General features: G+C 42.6%; 1 protein-coding gene across 3 annotated transcripts in view; it reads left to right on the forward strand.

The window, feature by feature from the left end:
- Positions 1-21,575, forward strand: part of LOC135203574 (beta-1-syntrophin-like) — a 204,206-nt gene that overhangs the window by 165,907 nt on the left and 16,724 nt on the right. The gene's annotated exons all lie outside the window — the stretch shown is intronic.

Genomic DNA, 21,575 nt, shown 5'->3' on the forward strand with positions numbered 1-21,575 from the left:
AAAACTTTCATAATTCTCTTTTGCTGTTTTTTTTTGTAACGTATTCAACTAGAAGATGGGATAAAGTTAGGCTATTGTAATTTGGTCTGTCTCTCTTGCTGCCTGGTTGTATGCTGCTGGGCTGCACCCCTTACGAGCGAAATTTAAAAAAATTTTCAAAATATTTTTGTATCTGTATGAATTGCTAACCCCGTCATAAAATCGGGTATATACTATATAGATATATATTATATAATATATATATATATATATATATAGATATAATATATATATATATATATAATATCATATAGATATATATATATATATATATATATATCTATATATATGTATAATAATATAAATAAGTTAAGAATTTTAACTCATTGGTCTGGTTAAAGTACTGTTAGTGATAATAATAATGATAATAATAGATTAAGAAACCCACAAGATTACTGAGTATAACTTGTTTACTTGTAAGTATTTACATAGCAATTTACTTAACACTCAAGCACTTTCATGCCCTATCCGTGGCCCTTTCTCAAGAGATGTATAGGTGGTCAGACTGGGTTAAGGCCCAGCAGTCTTCTGGAGCTGCTTCTTGTTGAGCTGTCATTTATGTGATGGCTGTCCTGGTTTCCTTTCTCTTGAGAGTTGTTAATCCCCTCTTGTCGTTCTGATATCCTGAGCTGATGGTCAATGGGATTAACCCTTGTGGTAAATGGGTTACCATTGATCTGTTGGGCAGAAAACCTAATCTCCAGGTCAAAAGGGTTACTGCCCTGCAAGTTAAGCTGTACTGCCATTCTGTGTTCTTGGATTCTAGTTCTTATTCCCCTACCTGTTTCCCTCACATATTTATCTCCACAATTGCTACAATTAATTGTGTATACACCCCTCTACATCATCTGCATTACTGTATTCTCCTTCCAATTTATTTTTACATCCTTTGTTTTTTACGGTATTATCAAAGGCATACTTAAAGTTATATTTACTTACTTTCATTTTTGAAGCAGTATGTTAAATTTTAAGCATAAAAGGTAGGGCAACTATTTTCTGGTTTTCTTTATTCCATGTAATCTACATTTCCTCTGTAAAAAAACCTCTTCACCTTGTTGAGTGCCCTTTTTCTGAACCATTCTGTGTATGCTAATGCACTAAAGCCTTTATCAATGTTGTAATTTATTTCTTTATCTATCTTATAAGGGCCACACGTTCTCATTGCCCTAAGAAATAAACCTGCTAGAAAACCTATTTTTATATCATGACTGTGAAAAGAGAAGTCATGAATATATGAGTTTGTGTGTGTGTGTATCATTCTGTATGTGCTGATTCATATGTTAACTGCAGTACTGAAACGGACTTTATCACGAACCGACTGGAATGTTCAACGAACAGTTGTGAGTGTTGTGGAAAAGCTTCAAGATACCAGCAGATACTTTGGGTGGTTGAACAACACAGCCGACGTAGTAAAACATTATCAAGCTTCAGAGGCAAGTGAGCAAGTTGACCTAGCTGCTGGTCGAGAGTCCTGTGATGGTGACGTCAGGAAAATACGATGTGCGTCTGTTCGTGCACCAAATAGGGGGGCGTATTCATGGAATCTAATAGAACAATTTAATGCGTACATATGTGCGAACATCAGGGCTCCTTAAGAGTGTAATATAATGAGACCACAGGGAAAAAGCAGCTATTCTAGAAAGAAACCACTGAGTGATATGTGTAAGGAGGTCTAGAGGAAAAGCGCAGATCTATCAGAAAGGTAATAGTGATAAAAGAGACTTTGTTAAAACGATTGAACATTTTACAGTTGCCCCGAGAGAAGCCGAAGTGCAGTGGAGAACATATCCTTTTTCTTCCATATCATAAATATGATTTTCTATTTCCATGGTATGCATATCCATTTTTATGTTATTTCTGATAATTGTGGTTTCTCTTCACAGATGGATTTGAATGTCACCAAATAAAATTAATTCTCTGACTGACATTTTTATGTCTTAGTTTTTGGGAAAATAGAAATAGTGATTGAACTGATGGTTTTTTTTTTTTTAATGAGGTAGTGTGGGACATTTTAATTGAGGTGATTTTTCAAGGAGTGATTGTATTTCATGTTTTTGGTATTTCCAATTCTTTTTCATTTTTTTTTCACGTTCGGAGAAATAGAGGCTCTATTTTTGTATCTTGAGAGTGATTTTAGCCTAGATTTAACAGCTTGATTTAGCTAGAGATGCCAGCTCATGGAGGAAGATCGCGTTACGAGATGGTGTTTTTCTTTCCTTTTATTAGATAAGGTCAGTTAGACCCTTGTAACACATGTCCTATTTCTTTCCTTTCTATATGTTTGTCTAAAGAGGGCAGTGTATTATTGTTACTTTTCTCTAAAGTGAATTGGATGTTGTTACCAAACCTATCAAGTTCGTCTAGAAAAGTTTATTTCACTTTCATCACCTTGCAGAATGGCAAAAATATCATACACATATCTTCACCAACCTTTCAATTTCAAGTTAGGGACATTAATATTAGGAAAGGTTGGTGGAGATATGTGAATGACATTTTTGCCATTCTGCAAGGTGATGAAAGTGAAATAGAAACTTTTCAAGACGAACGTAATAGGTTTGATAACAACATCTAATTCACTTTAGAGAAAGGAACAATAATAAACTGTCCTTTTTGCATAAGTAACTTACCAACTGCATACTTACATAGCTAACAGTTTCTAGCACTGACAGCTAAAATTCAGAATTCGCGGTAGCGATTCTTCTTTGTTTTGGCTATAGGTAACTAGTTTCGCCCACTTTTGGGAAGAAGAGGAACAAATGAGCCAGGTACTTCAGTTTGTTTCTACCAGTTTATGACAAGGTTGTGGGTCATCAGTTGGTTCGGAGTTTGAATTCTTTGCTTTTTACCTGGAAATCGGTGAAGTACTCTTTCTAGGCAGCCATTCGGCATTTGTTTTGATTTGATTTGTAAAGAATTGTGTTTTTATTAGATAAATATCTAGTTAATTTAGATAATTAGTCTCAATTAATTGAATTTGACTTGTAACCGATGATGTCCGACACTAGTGTATCAAGCACTTGTTATTGCAGCAAGGTCTGCAGGACAAGATTAACATTGGCAAAATATGACACTCATGCAATTTGTGTTAATTGTAGAGAAAAACTGCTCAATGGACAATCCTTGCTTGGAGTATGAAGGATGGGATGCAAAACAGTGGAAGACTTTAGCTTCTTATCTATCTAAATTGGCTTGGGATACACAAAGAAAAGCTAGTATTAGACAAGACAGGTTGACTGCTAGTCTAGAGTTAGATAGATCTATTGATGCTCCAATTGCTTCTGTCCACACAGTTTCTTCCATGCTCAGCCCTTCTACTATTCCTCCTAATCCTGATCCCAACTCCCAGGTTCTTAACCCCAACACCATTGCCACATTAAAAAGTAAATTTGACAGTAAGTTCAAAATATTATTTAATACAGTGACTCAATTAGGTTATTCAGTGAAAGTCTCATGGAGCGCAAAAGTGTTGGAAGTGAAGTAGAAGTGGAGGAGCTGCCTGTCCGTCCTGCTGATTTTCCTAGGCAAAGGCTGCTACCCTACTCCCCTGTAAAATCACCAAGGAGAAGTCATACCAGAAGCCCAGGTGAAGACAGCAGACAGCCACTGGAAAGGTGTCTTTGCGGATGTGCACCGTCTTTCATCGAGTTCCAAGGTTTCCATTCAGGGAAAGAGGCGCCGATGGTGGTATAGGGATTCTTCCAGACCACTGAAAAAGTCTGTGGCTGACGCTTCGGCGGTGTCAGCGGTTCCGTGTAAGAAGTCTAGGAAAGCTGTTCCTTCGTGCAGTTTTTGGGATAGCCCAGAGAAGTTTTCTCCGGAGAGCTCATCACCAGTTAAGAGCAGAGAGAGTGGGTCAACACTTTAAAGTGCAGCTGTCCCAGAAGCGCGCCAGTTGTGTCCTGCGCACATGTTAGTGCCCAACGTTTAGTGACTAACAAGTACCAGTCGGTGCCAAAGCTCTCGGAAATAGTCAGTCACCCAGTGGAACAATCAGTGAACGACGTTCGCTCAGTATTAGTGGAACAGCCAGTTCCCAGGCCATAAATCGTGAAGGATCCCGATTGACCTTTTGCTTTTTCAGTGAGTTCGGTGTGAGAAGAGGATTTTATAGCAAATTCAGCGCCTCAGAGATCCGGCGAGACCAGGACACTCTAGAGATCCTGTCCAACATAAGTTGGGTGAAATTTTAGGCTACTTAAAGAAGCATGATGCACCAAAAACCACTTGCAATCCTCTCCTTTCTCCAGTGTCATCGGTAGAAGAGGAATAAGTCAATGCACTAGAAGAGGCTTCGTTGTCTTCGGCTTATGTAGTACTACTGAACTTTTTGTTGCGTACTTATCCTACCTTCTCTCCCGCAGCTCCTGCTTCTCCTACTACAATACATACTAAAGTTAAGTGTTGTACAGGAAGCAACAAAGCTGCCAAAGATGGTTTTGTCAACCTCTGTGAAGAAAGCCCTTAAGGAAGTGGACTTGTGGTTTGCAGACAAGGGGAGGCTTGCATTAGCTATCTGCCTTTGCACCTTCTAATTAGAAGGTATGCATACTATGAAACTGGAGAAGCTCCTTTCTTTGGAGTCTCTGCCTCCTCTCAAGGGGACTTCTCTAGCCTTATAGATTCAGTCCGAAGGTTAGCATTTTCTGCTGCCAAGATAATGTTCTTGGCAAAATTCTTATAATTCTTCTGATGAATACATTCAAGATTTTAGAGGTAATTAGTTTGTTCCTACACGATACACAAACCCTCGGTCATTTACATAAGGAATGAATATGTATACTATACTGTGTTTGATATTAATAATTAATTGGTTTTGATAATAAATATATAAACCCACTTTTTGTGATAGCCTTGCTAGCTGCCTCTCTGCTTTGTATTAAGGTTAGGCGGCAAGAGTGTGCCAACCCTCTCATTACATATTTTCGTCCTTTAACATCAGGAAGAGACATGTATTCATCCAAAATTTTCGCTTACGCATTAGAAATTTGCGAGGGGAACATCGGAGGTTTGTCCTTTGTGTTTCTTCTGGTATTTTATCTTCTCTTTCATCCTTTCACTAGCTTATCAGACGAAGATAGATGAGGGGGCGTGTGGTGTTGGTGTTTGAGGGATCTCTCATTTTAGAGGGAGGTGCCCTTGGATGCGAGAGGAGTACAGGCGGTCCCCGGGTTACGACGGGGGTTCCGTTCTTAAGACGCGTCGTAACCCGAAAAATCGTCGTAAGCCGGAACGACGTTCTTGAAAACATGTCCACAGGGAAAATTTCACTACTAATTTGCAATTTTTCTTAGGGCTTATCTCTAAAATTATCACTAATTTACTTTTTTCATGTGCAACACTGTGTATTCACAAATTACTGTATATTTTCATTAAAATACAAGAGAGAGAAGAGAGAGGAGAGAGAGAGAAAAAATAAAATAACTCCTTACAGTTTCAATAGATTGAAATGAGTCTGTAGGCAACTTTTTTCCCCCTCCATAAACACATATATTTCTCCAGAGAAGAGAGAAGAGAGGACTGTGCAATTATGTTTGTCTGTCTATCAATTCTTTTGCTGAGAGCGAGAGATAAAAGGAAGAGAAGAGAGAAGATTAGAGAGAGAGAGAGAGAGAGAGAGAGAGAGAGAGTTGTCCTCACAGTATTTAAAAGAGAGAATTGGAATGATTATTGTATTTAAAATACTCAGATATGAATATTGTACTTACAGTTAATAAGTATTATTATTGGAAAATATTAATGATAAACTTATTACATACATGTCCATGAAAATGATCTCATCTCAGTAAGAGAGAGAGAGAGAGAGAGAATTACATAAACCATTAAATTCGTTGCCCATTGTATGGCATTAAGCTCCGAGTGTCACTCGAGTTGAGTTAGGGAATTGATACAGAAAAAGACAAAGGGAAGAATTTTCTTTTGAAATTAGTTATGGTATTATTACTACTTCTATTATTATTATTATTATTATCATTATTATTATTATTATTATTATTTGAAAATATAATAAACACATGCATCTACCATAAAAATTCTCTCATCTTCAGTAAGAAAGAGGAATTATCCTTACAAGTGAAATGGAAAGGTCATTTTCATCTCTTTAAAATACGACCATTATGAATTTTGTCATTAAAGTTTTATTATTATTATTATTATTATTATTATTAAGGGATTTTGACGAAGGAAAAATCTATTTCTGGGTGATTGGCTCGTGTCGCCCTATGAAAGTAATCCTTAACATCATCTTTCTAGGTTAAATTAGCCTAAAATTACCAGAGAAAAAACAAAATTAAGAAAATGTCAGTAAGACTGACTCGCTCACTCTTAAAAAGAAGTGTCGGTATGATATAGGGGCGAGTGTGGAACACTACCACGAGACAAACACCAATTAGAACTTCCCTATCAGAATCCCCCTAAGAGAGAGCCGATACCAACGGGCGATGCAGCCTCTACTACTACTACTAGAGGACGCCACGGACAGCAGCGCCCCTAGCGGTCATCCTTAAATAAAACATAAATACATCTTGTCCTGCAAGGGGGGGGAAAACAAACCATAAAAAGGGATGGGTTTCATAGGGCGACACGAGCCAATCACCCAGAAATAGAATTTTTCCTTCGTCAAAATCCCCTTTTCGGGCTCAGCTCGTGTCGGCCTATGAAAGAGTACCAGAGAAACAGACAAGATGGAAAAGTGGAAAACTGAAAACATATTAAAATGATGGATATAATATAAGTAAATCAAATACAGCATACAAATTAAGTACTTAAACTAACTTATTACAGTAATCAATAACAGAATGTTAGTAAACTTAAAGTACTTAAATGGTAGTAACAAAAATCATAAATATGCATGTAAAATAAGGAAATGTTTGAATTTACTTAATTAGAACATATAAGTACAATTATATACATACATGTGTCCTACCCTAGCATAAAAATAAGGGTAGATACACTCAATCCATCATTAATACAATTAATACAATTAATTCAAATATGTACAAACACATTGTGACTGAAGTTATCACAAATCCAATTGGAGAATTTATACAAACATATTGTGGCCTACCCTAGCATAAAAATAAGGGTAGGACCACTGAAGTACATATCAGTACAAGGGTGGTTGTCCCTAGCAAAAAATTAAGGGACAAACCACTACAACACACAACGGCTAAGGCTATGATGATGAGTAGCCTGGTGATGGGTTGAGGCATGTTGGTTGAGGTAGGTAGAAAGGAGACCTGGATTAATACTACAACTACTAAGCAGTATCAGGGGAAACTATGTTTCCCGCTGCTACTGCTGAAAACTTTAAAGATTCCAAGGACTTTAAATAATGTCGTTTAAAGACTGTCGGGGATTTCCATCCAGTATACTTCCTAAGATCCTCAAAGTTCATATGTTGGAAATAATTAATAGAGGTGGCTACTCCCCTGATATCATGTGCTTTTGGGAATGACTCAGGGTTGGCTTGTTTGATGAAGTAAAGGATTTGCTGTCTAATACCTTTAACTGACAAAGTACCCACCTTTTCTCTCATGAAGAGAAGCACCAGAGGATCTAGAAGAAGTACGAGAAAGAAAGGCTCTAAGAGTTGATACTGGGCGGCAGAGAGAAGGATCCTGTGGAAGTGGGATAACCTTCCAAGGAGCCCACCTTGCAAGAGGATCTTCATTTTTGGCTAAAAAGCTACGATCCGGAGCAAGTAGAACTTCTCCTGATGGGAGGAATTCCACATGACCCGCATCCCTGGATAGAGCCGACAGTTCTGAAATTCTCGCTCCTGAGGCTAGGCTTAATAAGAATAATGTCTTCCTCAGGAGCATTATGAATGTACAAGATGAGTTGTCAGTATCTGAAGCTAGTTTGAGAACATCATTTAAAAACCATGAACCTGTAGTAGGCCTCTGAGAAGGTCTAAGTCTAGCACAGGCTTTAGGGATAGATGTGAAATAAGATTCAGTCAAATCTATCTGAAAACCTACTTGAAAGATTTTCTTCAAAGCCGACTTATGAGTGGTAATCGTGCTAGCTGCTAAACCTTTTTCAAATAAAGATCTGAAAAAGGATATAGCCAAATTAACTGTCATGGTTGTAGTGTTCGATTCTCTCAAGAAAGATGCTAAGATTTCTTAACAGCTGGAAAAAAAAAAAAAGAGTGCATATTGTCTAATGGTTGACTCCCTTTTATCTGATTCTAGGAAGAGAATATTCTGTGGATCAATGTCAGCATCTTTATTAGCCGCAAACTTCATGAAGTCCATAAAGTTAGGGTCTGGAGAGTTCTGAGGAAGCGAACACAGTCCTCATTTGTACTGATTGTGATAGTTTGGGGTTGGGGATCCGTTGAGGTCGGAGACCCAATTCCAAAAGAAGTGGATACCAGTTGCTCTTGGCCAGTTCGGTGCAATCAGAGCTATTATCCCTTTGAAAGACCTTAGTTTGTCTAGGACTTTCAAGAGAAGATTCACTGGAGGAAAAACATAAATTCTCCTCCATTGATTCCAATCCAACGACAGGGCATCCGTGGCATAAGCCAGAGGGTCCAGGTTGGGGGCCACATAGCAAGGGAGCTTGTGGTTTGCTTGTGAGGCGAAGAGGTCCACTTGGAGACCTGGGGACTCTCCGGCTTACCCACTGGAATGACCCGACGTCCAGAGACCACTCTGATTCCAGAGGGACTGACCGGGACAGGGCGTCTGCTATCACATTTCTTACTCCTGCCAGATGAGTGGCAGACAGATGCCATTTGTGTTTGCTTGCTAATGCAAAGATGGCTATCATGACATGGTTCACATGTTTGGATTTGGACCCTCCTCTGTTGATGCAATGAACTACCACTGCACTGTCCAAAACTAGCCTTAGATGAGACTTTTTCGGGGAAGCAGTCTCTTCAGAGTAAGAAATACTGCCATTGCTTCCAACACATTTATGTGAAGCTGGCGAAATTGAACTGACCCAAGTCCCCCTGAACTTGTTTGAACTGAGAGTATCCCCCCCACCCGGACAGGGATGCGTCCGTTTGTGAATGGTTAACATTGGGAGGGGATATTGAAGGGGTACTTTCTTGGCTAAGTTTTATTCTTTACTTTTGACCAAGGCCAGTAGTTGGTTGCGGAGGATCTGTGGGATTACTGACAACTTGTCTCGATATTTGGAGTTTGCTTTGACCGCACCAAATTCGATTTATATCTTTCAGCCTTGCTTTCAGAAGGATATCTGTTTACCGAAGCAAACTGAAGAGCCCTGGATTCTCTCCTGGTTTCTCTTGACGTTTTTTTTTGCAACTTGAGGAATTGTCTGACAGACTTTGCTATTTCCTTCCGTTTGGCTATTGGAATTGATAGATTGTGGGAGGACAAATCCCATTGGATTCCTAGCCACTGAAAACGAGATTCCGGAACAAGTCTGGATTTCGTTTTTGTTTATCTGGAACCCCAGATGTTCCAGAAAGTGAACTACCTTTTTGGTAGCTTTGAGACATTCCTCGACTGTTTTTTTTTTTTGTGCCCAGATTAACCAATCGTCGAGGTATGCCGCTACCATGATTCCCTGAGCTCTCAATTGTTGTACAACCACTTCTGCTATCTTTGTGAATACCCTGGGGGCTACATTCAGACCGAAGGGCATCACTTTGAATGAGAATGTCTGACTTCCTAGCCTGAATCCTAGGAATGGCGGAAGTGCCTGCTATAGGGATATGATAGTATGCGTCTTGTAAGATCGATGGAGCATGTGACGGGCTCCGATGCGGGAAGTAAAGGTCCTTACTTGCGAGAGGGTAAGCATCTTGAACTTGTCGCAGCGAATGGAAAAGAGTTAGCTTTGACAAAAGTCTAAGATTACCCTTCTTTTTGTTGAGCCTTTCTTTGGCACGCTGAATAAGCGACCTTGATTTTAGATGTTTGACTCTCGCAATAGCTCCTTTCTGAAGGAGTTCTTCCGCGTAATCTATCAATTCCTTTGACGGTACCTGATGGAAATGATTTGATTGGAGGAGGATCTTGATCCAGCTCCAGCCTAATCCTTTGGACACTATGCTCTGTGCCCAATTGCTGAACCCGCACCTGTGGCGGAAGAGGAACAGCCTCCTCCTACCTGGGGAGCCTCATTGCTGATGGGCGGGTTGGCCACCACGCCCTCCTCTGAACTGCTTACTCCTTTGCGCCACGGTGACGAAAGTAACTCTCGCCCTACCCCTCGGTTGAGAGTAGCCTTGAGCCTCATAAGCAGGGTTAAAGGCAGGCGAGATAGCATAGGAAGTCGAAGGTTGCGATTGCTGGGGCACCAGGAGGAAAGGCTGAGTTTGCTTAGATGTAGCAGGTTGTCCTTGTTGGGTGACTGGGACTGCCTGCACAAAACTGCTGCTGATGCTGGAGTTTTTTATATGGCTGGAACCTCCTACCAGCCTTCTTTGGTTTCTTGCCAGCAGTGGGAACGGATTCCTGTTTCCTCTTAGAGGAAATACCCCACCTAGCTCTAAGGCTCTGGTTGAGTCTAGCAGCTTCGTGGTGGACTTCGTTCACTGCTGACTCTGGGAAGAGATCCGCTCCCCACATGCTGGCAGTCAAGGAGTCATTCGGCTCGTGCCTGATGGTGCACTCTTGAAGAACATGCTTTCGACAGTTCTTAACCTGGCTTGGAAGAAGTCAAAAGCGTCTAACAGAACCGTCTGAAATTGCGATTTTGCTAGGATTTTGAATAGCGGTTCGTTCGCGTAAGATAGCGCAGCCATTTCCGTGACGATGAGTGAGTTAAGGGACCTGCCAAACCTAGTTCGCGCATCGAACTCTGCCTGGATTAGGGAGTCCGGCAGCTAGGTAACTTCTCACGAAAATGGTCCATAGCGCAGTCCCCGGCTTGAGTTTACCCTGCGTGAAAGTAGCTGGCAGGTTTTTCCCATAACTCTCCGAAGGCGGGAAAGAGTGGAGAAGTGGACTCCGACTCTCTCAACTGTGGAACGGGCTCATCCTTGAGGACTGCCTGAAGAGCCTTCTCCACCAATTTTCGTGGCGAACGGAAGAGAGACCTCCTCTTCCGTGGCGAAAATAGTGAAGGGGCTCTTATAGGCCTGGAGTTTAGTATTAGTACACTCCCCAGTCCTCAAGGCAGTGAACCCATTCCCGTTGGGCGTGATCTCTACTATAGAGGACTGACTCCTTCGAGATCTTGTCCTCCTTGTAAGAGCCGTTGGCGTCAGCCTAGCATACCCCATGAAAGGCTGTGACAGACCCGGAGGATAGAACTCGAAGTCCTCAATCCTTCGAGTGCCAAACTCCGGGATTGAAATCATCCCGTCCTTAAAGGGAGCGTAGGCCGCTACTCTCCATGGATTGTCCATAGAGAAAGCTGGCAAGGAGTCGTAAGACGGGAGTTGGAGAATCCCCCCGTGCTAGAAGCAGGGATACTGGGGGAGGAGCCTGGGATAGCCCAACCATCCGATCCTCATTCTCTCTTACTCTATTCGAGAGTTCCTGGACCGTCTGTCCCAGTTTGAGACAGAGTGCTCGACAATTGTGCGAACATCTGCTCAAAACGTGTTTCCCAAAGCTGAGATTTGGGAACCAATCATCACTCCTACCTGCTCCCATCATTCCTGGTGAGACAGGAGAAGGAACGCAGGAGCTGGTGCTTGCCACCCCTGCCGGCATAGCCGGAGAGGGGGCAGCGGAGGCGGGGGAGGGAGAAGGCAACGACTCGGAGGTAGCGCGAGGCCCCCCTTTTTCCTCCCTTCGAAGCCTTTCTGCCTCCTGGAGGAGGCTTCTTTCGACTGGGAAAGACGTTTTGGCCCTTTTTTAGCCCCCTTCACCACCGCGTCGGCGTAAGAAGTCGATGACTTCCTAGCCGAAGAAGACGAAGACGACTTCTTAGAAGTCGTCTTAGACAATGTCTTCGGTTCTCTCTTTCCCTTCTCCTTAGGAGGTACAGAGAGAGCGGGAGTGCGGCTAGGGATCTCGATTCCCGGAAAGCCTTGGAAAGAGGCGGAAGAAGAAGGGACAGGAGAAGATCCCAGGAGCCGCCCAAGGAAAGACCTTGGGCGCCCGACAAACCTACCTCAACCAACAAATCCTCACTCACTACCGCCATCGGCTCGAGATTCAGGTCCAGGCCGGCGACGTCTGGAACTGAACTCCTGGGCGGCTCCGACCCCCCAACGACTGCTGGAGTTCTTGCTGGATGGCGGCTATGACGGGGGCGGCGGACAAAGGGGTCGACGTAGCCCGTCGACTTGCCCGCAGGGAAGATCTGCATGGCCAGCTTCCTATCCAATATGTAGGGCTGGCCCTTGGCGGCGTTCTTCCCAAAGCGCCACACACGCTTTCAGGGTGGCGAGGGCGACTTCCCTCACAACCGCTAGCCTGAAAGAAAGGCTGAATTAGCTACCAATTGCGGACAGGGTTAACAAACTTACGAACTAAAAGTGTTAGTAAATTGATAAATAACCTCATAATGGTCTTACCCCACCAACCAGCTGATCGACCAGGTCGTAACATATAGTGCAGGCCTCGGGATGCCAGACGATAGACTCGTTGAACAAGGTGGCACATGGGGCGTGAGACCTGCATTCGTCATGTCCGCAGGGGTCGTGCAGCGTCGCATTACAAGCGAGGACCTGGCAGTTGGTAGCCTGTAAGTGAAAACGTACATGAGTACAAAGTAAACACTTACAGCCTAACATATGCTCCGATCTGGGCCGGGAGCCGCTATAAAGTTAGATAAAACCAGAGCCCCTGCTAAAATACGTGTGGTAACCATGTTGGAAGAAAGGCTATGGCTCCGCCAGTGGCGGAGGCACAAGAATCAACCAACTAGGAGTGGTGGTAATGGAAACCACAACGGATAATGGCGGGGATGGTTGATTAACATAAATATTATAATACACAATTCATTGTAAAATATCTTAAATTAGGGTATATATCCTTAACATAGCATAGTAATAATAACAAAAAAACCAACTTTTCTCCACCCGTCTACTAGAAGAGTGCGTAGGTAAGGGTAAGCTCCCTTCCGGTAGCGGGGGAGAGAAATAAGGATATAATAGGCAAGCAATCGACCATCCATAGCCACACCCCCCTGCCCGCTAGCGGAGCCAATATCCTATAACCAAAGGGGCCCCGGCTGCGACGGAAGGCTCCTTTCATATCGTAAGGGAGGTGGCTGAGTAATGGGTAGGGGGGGAAGGAGGTCCCGGTGAAACGCGGCGGGAGCGAGGAAAGGGGGAAGGGATGGCCTACTCCTCCCCACCTCACCAACTACCCGTATGGAGACCCGGTACCTCATAGTGGTCGCCCTATACCCCCTGCTGGCGGAACCCCCCGGCACCTCCGGAATGTGAGAGAAGGCTATGAGGTTGTTATGACAACCAAGGGGTCCCCCAGCTCCTCCCTACATCAGAGAGGGAGGGAAGGGGCAGGGTAAGGTGCTATGGAACACGTGACCACCAGTGGCCTAGGCCGCGAACAACACAACCGTGGTAGGGCCACGTGAACCAAGCTGTACCAATACATGGAACAAGCACCTAGGCTAGCCTAACACCCTAAATAATAATAAAAAAATACATCGAAAGGTGGAAGAGACACTTTTAGTAAAAGAGAAAGAAGCCCAGGAGGAGGCAAACTATTCCAAGAAACAGGAGCCTACTCGGAGCCAGCGATAGCCGATGTAGAGCAAGAGCCGGGATGCTGGGCCAGAATAAAAATTAATAATAGCCCTAAATACCAAGCTAAGAGAATGGTAAGAGGGCTAACTAGCTAAAACTCGATGTAAAACAATGAACGTGATAAAGTAAGCCCATAAGTATAAGAAGTCCAGTATGGAAGACCGGGAATTCTTACGAGGCAGCATGGCCGCCACGAGACAACCGGGGAACCGTATATGACCTATAAAAAGGAAAATACTGGTACCCGGAAGATAAAACTGTGATAAAATATTACTTATGAGTTACTTAACTTAGCCGTGGCAATTGCTGAGCGTTCCATCGTAGAATACGAGATAAATCCTGAGAAATATAGCACAAGTAAAATCTGCGTCTAGACGCTGGCGCTAAAATTTAAGGATGGACCGCTAGGGGCGCTCTGTCCGTGGCGTCTCTAGTAGTAGTAGTAGAGGCTGCATCGCCCGTTGGTATCGGCTCTCTCTTAGGGGGATTCTGATAGGGAAGTTCTAATTGGTGTTTGTCTCGTGGTAGTGTTTCCACACTCGCCCCTATATCATACCGACACTTTCTTTTTTCAAGAGTGAGCGAGTCAGTCTTACTGACATTTTCTTAATTTTGTTTTTTTCTCTGGTAATTTTAGGATAATTTTACCTAGAAAGATGATGTTAAGGAGTTACTTTCATAGGCCGACACGAGCTGAGCCCAGAAATTATTATTATTAAATAACTGAAATTATCAATAAACATTTTACATACTAGTACCATAAAAATTCTTATATCTCGGTAAAAGAGAGAGAGAGAGAGAGAGTGTGTTTATCTCTCTCTGTTCTCTCAAAAAATACTTATAACGCTTCCAGCGAAAGAGAGGGATTGAGTTACCACAATGACACATTATTATCTTGTGTGGCAAAAGAGAGAGAGAGAGAGAGAGAGAGAGAGAGAGAGAGAGAGAGAGAGAGAGTAGAGACGAGAGAGAGAGAGAGAGTTTAACCTTAATTAAAAGTGACATGGATAGATTAGTACGTATTGTATTTCTTTAAAATACTATCACATATGAATTTTGTAATTACAGTTATTATTATTATTATTATTATTATTATTATTATTATTATTATTATTATTTGAAAGTATTAAAAACAAATAGTACAAGTACATAAAAAATCTCGAGTCTCAGTAAATGAGAGAGAGAGAGAGAGAGAGAGAGAGAGAGAGAGGGGGGGGGGGGGGGAAATTTCAGGACCACGTCATTGCAACACTGCAGCTCTTCCCCCAACTCTTCCCCCTCGGGCTGTCACAGAACTTGATATATCTGACAGTTTTAGTACCTGCATCTGAGGAAAAGGTTACAGAGAAGACTGGGATTTCCTTCATTCTTCCATAATTTTTTAAATATAAGCTAAAATCTTACTAATTCACTATGGTATTTTCTTTATTGAATTGATATTATTGCTGTATAAATTAATATTAATATTTGAAAATAGTAAATCATTTCTTTATCATACAAAAAAACATACATCTTTGTAGTAGAGAGAGAGAGAGAGAGAGAGAGAGAGAGAGAGAGAGAGAGAATTATTATTTTTATGGAGATACCGAGTTACTGACAGCTATAATGAAACATTGTAATGTAATATTAAAACAGAAGAAGAATTCTAAAAAATACATATGTATTTGTTGGCTTCATGATCGCAGTCTGATTAATTTTATATTTTATGAAATGTATTTAGTCATGAAAATAAACATCAAAATACACTAATTAGTGATTATTTTCATCAGAAAATACAGAGAGAGAGAGAGAGAGAGAGAGAAACTGTGCTAAACTATAAAGGATTCTTATCATAGTTTGTGTTTTTTAAAAGCGTTGTAAACTCGGAGCGTCGGAAGCGTCAGCGTCGTAACCTCGGAACAAGCGTCGTAACCCAGGGCGGATTTTTCAATTAATATTTAAGAAAAAGCGTCGTAACCTCGGAACGTCGTAAGCCGGACCCGTCGTAACCCGGGGACCGCCTGTATCCTTATTTTTTTAAAATCATATTTTCTTTCTTTTGTAGGCTAACAGTGGTGATAGTTGATTACAGCAGTAGATGGTTGGATATCTCTTCGTGTTGACTATCCTAACCTTGGGATTGTACCTGTGACTCGTAGCATGCTGTGATATTGGTCCTCGAGTGTGTGTACTGTTCTCCTGTTGGAAATCACATTTATTTGCCACTGTTATTATGGAGTTTCGTCTCTGGACAACGCCTTCCCGACTGCCCTGTTATTATCAACTCTATTCCTGCTGGTAAATGTGCCTCATCCTGCAGAAGAAGTCTTGCAGAATTTGGAGAAGATGAGGAGGAAGAGAGCTCGTCAAGTGTCATCATCTTCCTCTTCGTAATCATCATATTTTTCATCAACCTCCACCCCTTTGACTTCTAAGGCTCCCTGCCAAAGAAGAAGGTAGTCCCCCCCCCCCCCCCCCCCCCCCCCCCCCCCCCCCCCCCCCCCCCCCCCCCCTCCCCCCCCCCCCCCCCCCCCCCCCGTAACAAGTCTCATCGCGGGACTTCTGAGGGTCTGCCTCCTTGAACTGAGGAGGCAGCTGGGTCTTCTGCTGGCTCGCCCATTCCTTCATGAACAGGAACTGTCATGCTGTCCCTGTGACCTAGCATGTCAGGAGCTGTAGAAGCGCAAACTTCAGTTCGTACTTCTGCTGCTAGCCCTAGAGGTTCTGCCCCTAAGACTAGTTCCCTGTCGGGGGCTCATTCGCGAGTTTCCCCAAGTGTATGTAAATCTACAGATTCGCTGAGTACGCTCAGTGTCATGGCTCAGGCACGGAGTGGAAGAAAGAAGTGAGTCGATCAGGTGACTCACGCCTTGCCAGTGATTGCTCGGTACCCAGGGTTGACGTCATTAAGATTAGTAAGGGGTCCCGGTAAGGGGTCCCCCATTCGGTCCTCATGAGAGGTTTCAGCCTCAACAAGGACTTGGACACGTTGGAGGACGGCACCAGCCTTCTCCAGTCAGGTGCATGCTCAGCCCCACCCAGACCAGAGCCATATATAGAGAGTTTGGCCATGCTCAGAACCAACTCAGGCGACGTCACTGACCGATGAGCGCCATCTTGCCCCTGTCTGATAGTGTCACACCAGAGCCGTCACGGGGGAAACTTTAAAACCTTTGGTTTTAGATATTTTGCAGTGAGCACATTACATTGGATTGCATTTTAGTGCCATCACATCAGACATGGGGAGTGCAACTTGGGCCTTTCTAAAGAGTTTTGTCATTATATGTGCCAGGAATAGTAAAATTGTTAATAAGATAGCCCATCCTATTTGCAAAGAAAATTTCTTTACTTCATGCGATGTACCACATATTATAAAGAACTTGTGGTCATGTCTAGTGAAAGGTAATATCATTCGAGTGATGACATGGTAAAGCAATTTGATATGCCATCGAAGGAGGTGACAGCTGAACATACCAAAAGTTTGATATCTTTTCAGGAAGACAAAGATCTGAATCTTGTGCCAAAACTCACTGAATCTCACGTAAATCTATCTCATTTTGAGAAAATAAAAGTATCAGGTGCTTTAAATTTCTTTAGCAATTTGGAAAGGATACAGTAAAGACTTACTTACAATAGCTTGGTTCATTGATCTGATAAGCAAGTGGTTTGATTTAATGTCAAGCAAACATCCAATCATGGCACTAGCAATGTCAATGAATCCTGTTATAAGCAAGCTATACTGCATCTTGAGCAAGTTGTAAGAGTGTTTCGTGAAATACGTATTGGAAATAATGCACAGTGGAAGCCAGTTCAAACTGGACTGATATTGTCTATCACTTCCCTTCTTAATCTCCAAAGTAATTATTTGGCCAAAGGTCACAGATTTTTACCGACATCCAGATTCACTCAAGATTGTCTAGAAAACTTGTTTAGCTTAATAAGACTGAAAACCCCAGTGCCAACTGCCGTAGAATTTTGAGTCTCTGAAATTAGTATCAGTTGCATAATTTCTTAAATGCTCAAGTGCAAGTAATTAACAGCGTAGATGACCGCAAGTTTCTAGCTGACTTTCTTAATAAGCCAAATGTTGAAACAAATGGTGATGCTGAAAATGAAACTGAGGAACCTGATTTTGACCAGTTCCCAAGTGACAATTTAATTAATCAAGCAGAACTGAGCAGCCTACATTATATTGCTGGTTACTGCATAAAAAAGGTTAAAAAGTCAAATAATCATTGTATGTTTTATCATCAAACAATAGAGAGCAACTAGTCAACACAGACAGAGCCTTCTTAAAGCTTGACTTAATTAAAAGAATATAGAGAAAACTGCCTAGTTTATAACAGAGATGCCTGATTCAGTTTATTTCAGAATGCAGAAAATATTGTTAGGGCAAATGAAAATAGTTTTGGAAACGAGCAATTTATTAGGACGACTAGTGCCTTTGGTAAACAATCGGACAAAAAAAAATATGACCTTTCCTTCTTGCCATAACATTAACGGTAGACTCCTGAAGTTTTTCTTCACTTTAAGATTACATAGTTATGCTAAAATACATGAGAATATTCGTAAGGCTCAGTCGTAAAAATCAAAAGGAAGTGAATTATGGAGTAAGAGTATGATGATGAGAAAAGCTGTAATGTGAGTGTTTTAATAAACATGTTAATGGTTCATAGGAAGCTTAAGTTAACAATCAGCAGCATATGAGAGAAAGAGAGAGAGAGAGAGAGAGAGAGAGAGAGAGAGAGAGAGAGAGAGAGAGAGAGACGATAAGAGAGAAGAGAGAAGAGAGAGAGGAGGAGAGAGAGAGAGAGAGAGAGAGAGAGTGGATGAGCGCGGCTGAACGGGACAGGAGCATGATGGCGCCCTGTCAAAAGGTTGGCCAAACTCTATATATGGCTCTGATTCAGACCACGGTTGTTTTCGCGTGACAGACCGGTTTCGGTGGCGGTGAATGTTTCTCCTGCTGTGTAAGAGTTTTGTAACCCTCCTTGGGAAAGTTTCTTCAGGGCGATAACACTTTCCTAGACTCACATTGCGGCCATCACCTCGGATTGATGGTTGTCCATGACTCTCATTTCCTGCTAGTTCTGCTAGCAAGGCGAGCGAGACCGTCCAATCTTCTTCACCTATTCCCTTAACTTCCTATGGATACACCAGGAGGGGCGAGGTGAATAGGAGGGATCCTAGAGAGTGTGCTTTCCGTAGGATTCAGTGTCAGGGGTCTACGTTCCTGGAAGGATCCTAGGGTCCCACCGGACATATGTCCACGTCATTAAGGAAGGATCTTCTGTCAAATTTGGAGACTATGTTCTCCCTGGCTTTTTCTGTCCTTTGGACGGATTTGAATTCGCAGTCCCCTATGGGTTCTTGCGTTTTGGGAGCCTTGAGTGTATATTCTGTTGAATTGTACTCGCGTTCCAGTCTTAAATGCTTGCATTTAGGACTGGTTTCTATGCCCGTTCCTCCTCGATTTCTACAGAAATCAAGGAGAGGAACCCCACCCCGATAATCATCTGACGAAATTTGGGGTCTCGCCTTGTGCTTAAATTCTTTGGAATTTCTAGCACTCTCCAAGTGTTGTGGTCTTCTATGATCTGCAAACACTCGTGTGAGACAGGAATTCCTGATAATTGTTACGACAGTACCCGGTAATCTCGCTGAATGCTTGAATTCCTTGTAATTTCTGACATTCTCAAGAGTGTCATGGGTTTTCTATAATTTCCAAACACTCGGGTGAGACAGCCATCCCCGGTAACTGTTATTATGAAAATCGGGAATCTCATTAAGCCATTAAATTCCTTGTAATTTGTGGCATTCACAGAGTGATTTGGTTTTTTATGATTTCCAAACACTTGGGCAACTAGCATTCTTGATAATTAATACAATAATCGGGAGTCTCGCCAAGTGCCTGGATCCCTTGGTTTCGCTGAAGCTTACCGAGCTTGGCTTCATCATATTGCTGAGTACCAGGGCAAGACAAGGCTCGCCTAATTTTTTTTTTTACAAGAGTCAGGCTAAGGCCCCACCAAATCCGTTGTGGCGCGTCGTGTGCGTCCAACACAGCTACGCGTTTTGTGTGTTTCGATCAACTGTCATAGTTCAAACACGAGTGGCCCCACACAGCGCATGAGCGTGCGGGGCTTCAAGTGCATTACCGGACTGGACGCACAAGGAACAAAACGTTTTGTTTTTAGCCGCACATGGACGTGCGTCTCCGAGCTGGGGTTTGCATGAAGGAAGAAATTGTGGTAGACCTACAACAACCTGCATTTGAACCACATGCCCAACTTTGAGTTATAATCAAATGTGATGATTTGTGGTTATGATAAAGAATTAAAGTATTTTTTTTATTATATTCTAATGGATACATTTATGTAAATATCTTTGTTTCGGAAGTTCCTGTATCAGAGTGTTCAGTTCACACACAATTCTACGTATCTTAATTTTTGTATTAAATAAAATAATGTGCAATTTTACAAATTTCAAAATCAGTAATCCTTCCCTCAGAGTTACTACAAGTTTCTTACGTTGATATGGATCTTCTGTAATTGGTATCAAATTTTGATTTTCGAGTTATAATGCCCTCGTGAATTAAGTCAAAGGTTTTCGGCGGCATCCGACAATATTAAAAAAAAAACTTGTCTGGATGCTATCGTAACTTATGAAAGAGTTTTGCATATTCTCCACTCTCTCCTCTTCTAAAGTTATGTCATAAGTCCAGATTTTCCTACTGTTCAACCCCTCTAATTTGGTTGACAGCACCGAGTCAGAGGAAAACCTCGCGCGCTCCCTTCATAACGGCAAGTACTGCTGAAGTTTGAATTGTCCGTTTTGTAACCGTCACTTGTATGTCTGGTTGGGCCACTCTCGCAGAAGAGGGACACGCTCATAGATGGATAGCCGTGTTGGATGCACGTGACGCGCCGCAACGAATTCGGTGGGGCCTTAGCCTTAGGTTTTCTTGCCGAGTGTGGGAATTCTTGTGAATTCTAGCCACTTTCACGAGTGCTTGGATAACAAGACAAGCCTTTCCTAGTACAGATGAATTCGCTCTTCAGTCTGGTTTGTGAGTTATGCAGAGCTTGGAACTGCATGCAACACCTTGTAGGTGAATGGTTAAGTACCATACTCATGTCTTCGAACTTAGGGTCCGAACACATAGGACAGCAGACACAGAATCCCTCTTTATTCTTCTTCTTGGAGCTACGGCCTCGAAGGAGAACAGTTAATTGGGAAGAAGTGATAGTTCTCTGTTGATGATTACCACTCATAACTATGTAGTGGCAATCTGCTCAGCTCATTTGACTCAGATCGACCAGACAGCTCTTGAGCTGAGTGCTCGGCTCTAACGAACGAACTCTCTGCTCTTGACCAGTGCAGTTCCTTGCCATGACATAGCACCCTCCCTTCCTGTGTTACAGCTAGTGTTTCACGGGGGTCGTTGTCTTTCGTCTTCATCATCTGACGTCTCCTAACCTCCCTCTTCGAACTCTTCCACAGCCTAAGAAGAGTAAGGTAATTCTCCACCTCCTAAGAAGTCTCGCCTCGAGACTTTTAAGGGTAGGCAAGACTTCTAAGAGTCTGCATCCTTTCCCTGGGAAGGGAGCAATTGGCTGCCTCTTTGGCTCACCTGCTCCTTCTGGAGCGGGAACCTGGAAATTATCCCAAAATATATTGTCCCTGGAGCCCCAGGAGTTTGAACCCAGGTTCGTTCTCCTGTCTTTGGTTCCAAGGGCGCTCTTCATGGAACCGGGGGCTGCTTTGGGTACTCGTGTACCAGTCTCTCTCAATGTACAAACTCCAAGGGGGGGGTCGTACATCCACAGTCAGTGATAGGCAGTCTTCTCTCCATCATGATAGTGGCGCAGGGCGAGAGAAGTGACTGAGCCACGTTGGTGGC

The sequence above is a fragment of the Macrobrachium nipponense genome, chromosome 36, assembly GCF_015104395.2.
Source record: "Macrobrachium nipponense isolate FS-2020 chromosome 36, ASM1510439v2, whole genome shotgun sequence".
NCBI lineage: Eukaryota > Metazoa > Arthropoda > Malacostraca > Decapoda > Palaemonidae > Macrobrachium > Macrobrachium nipponense.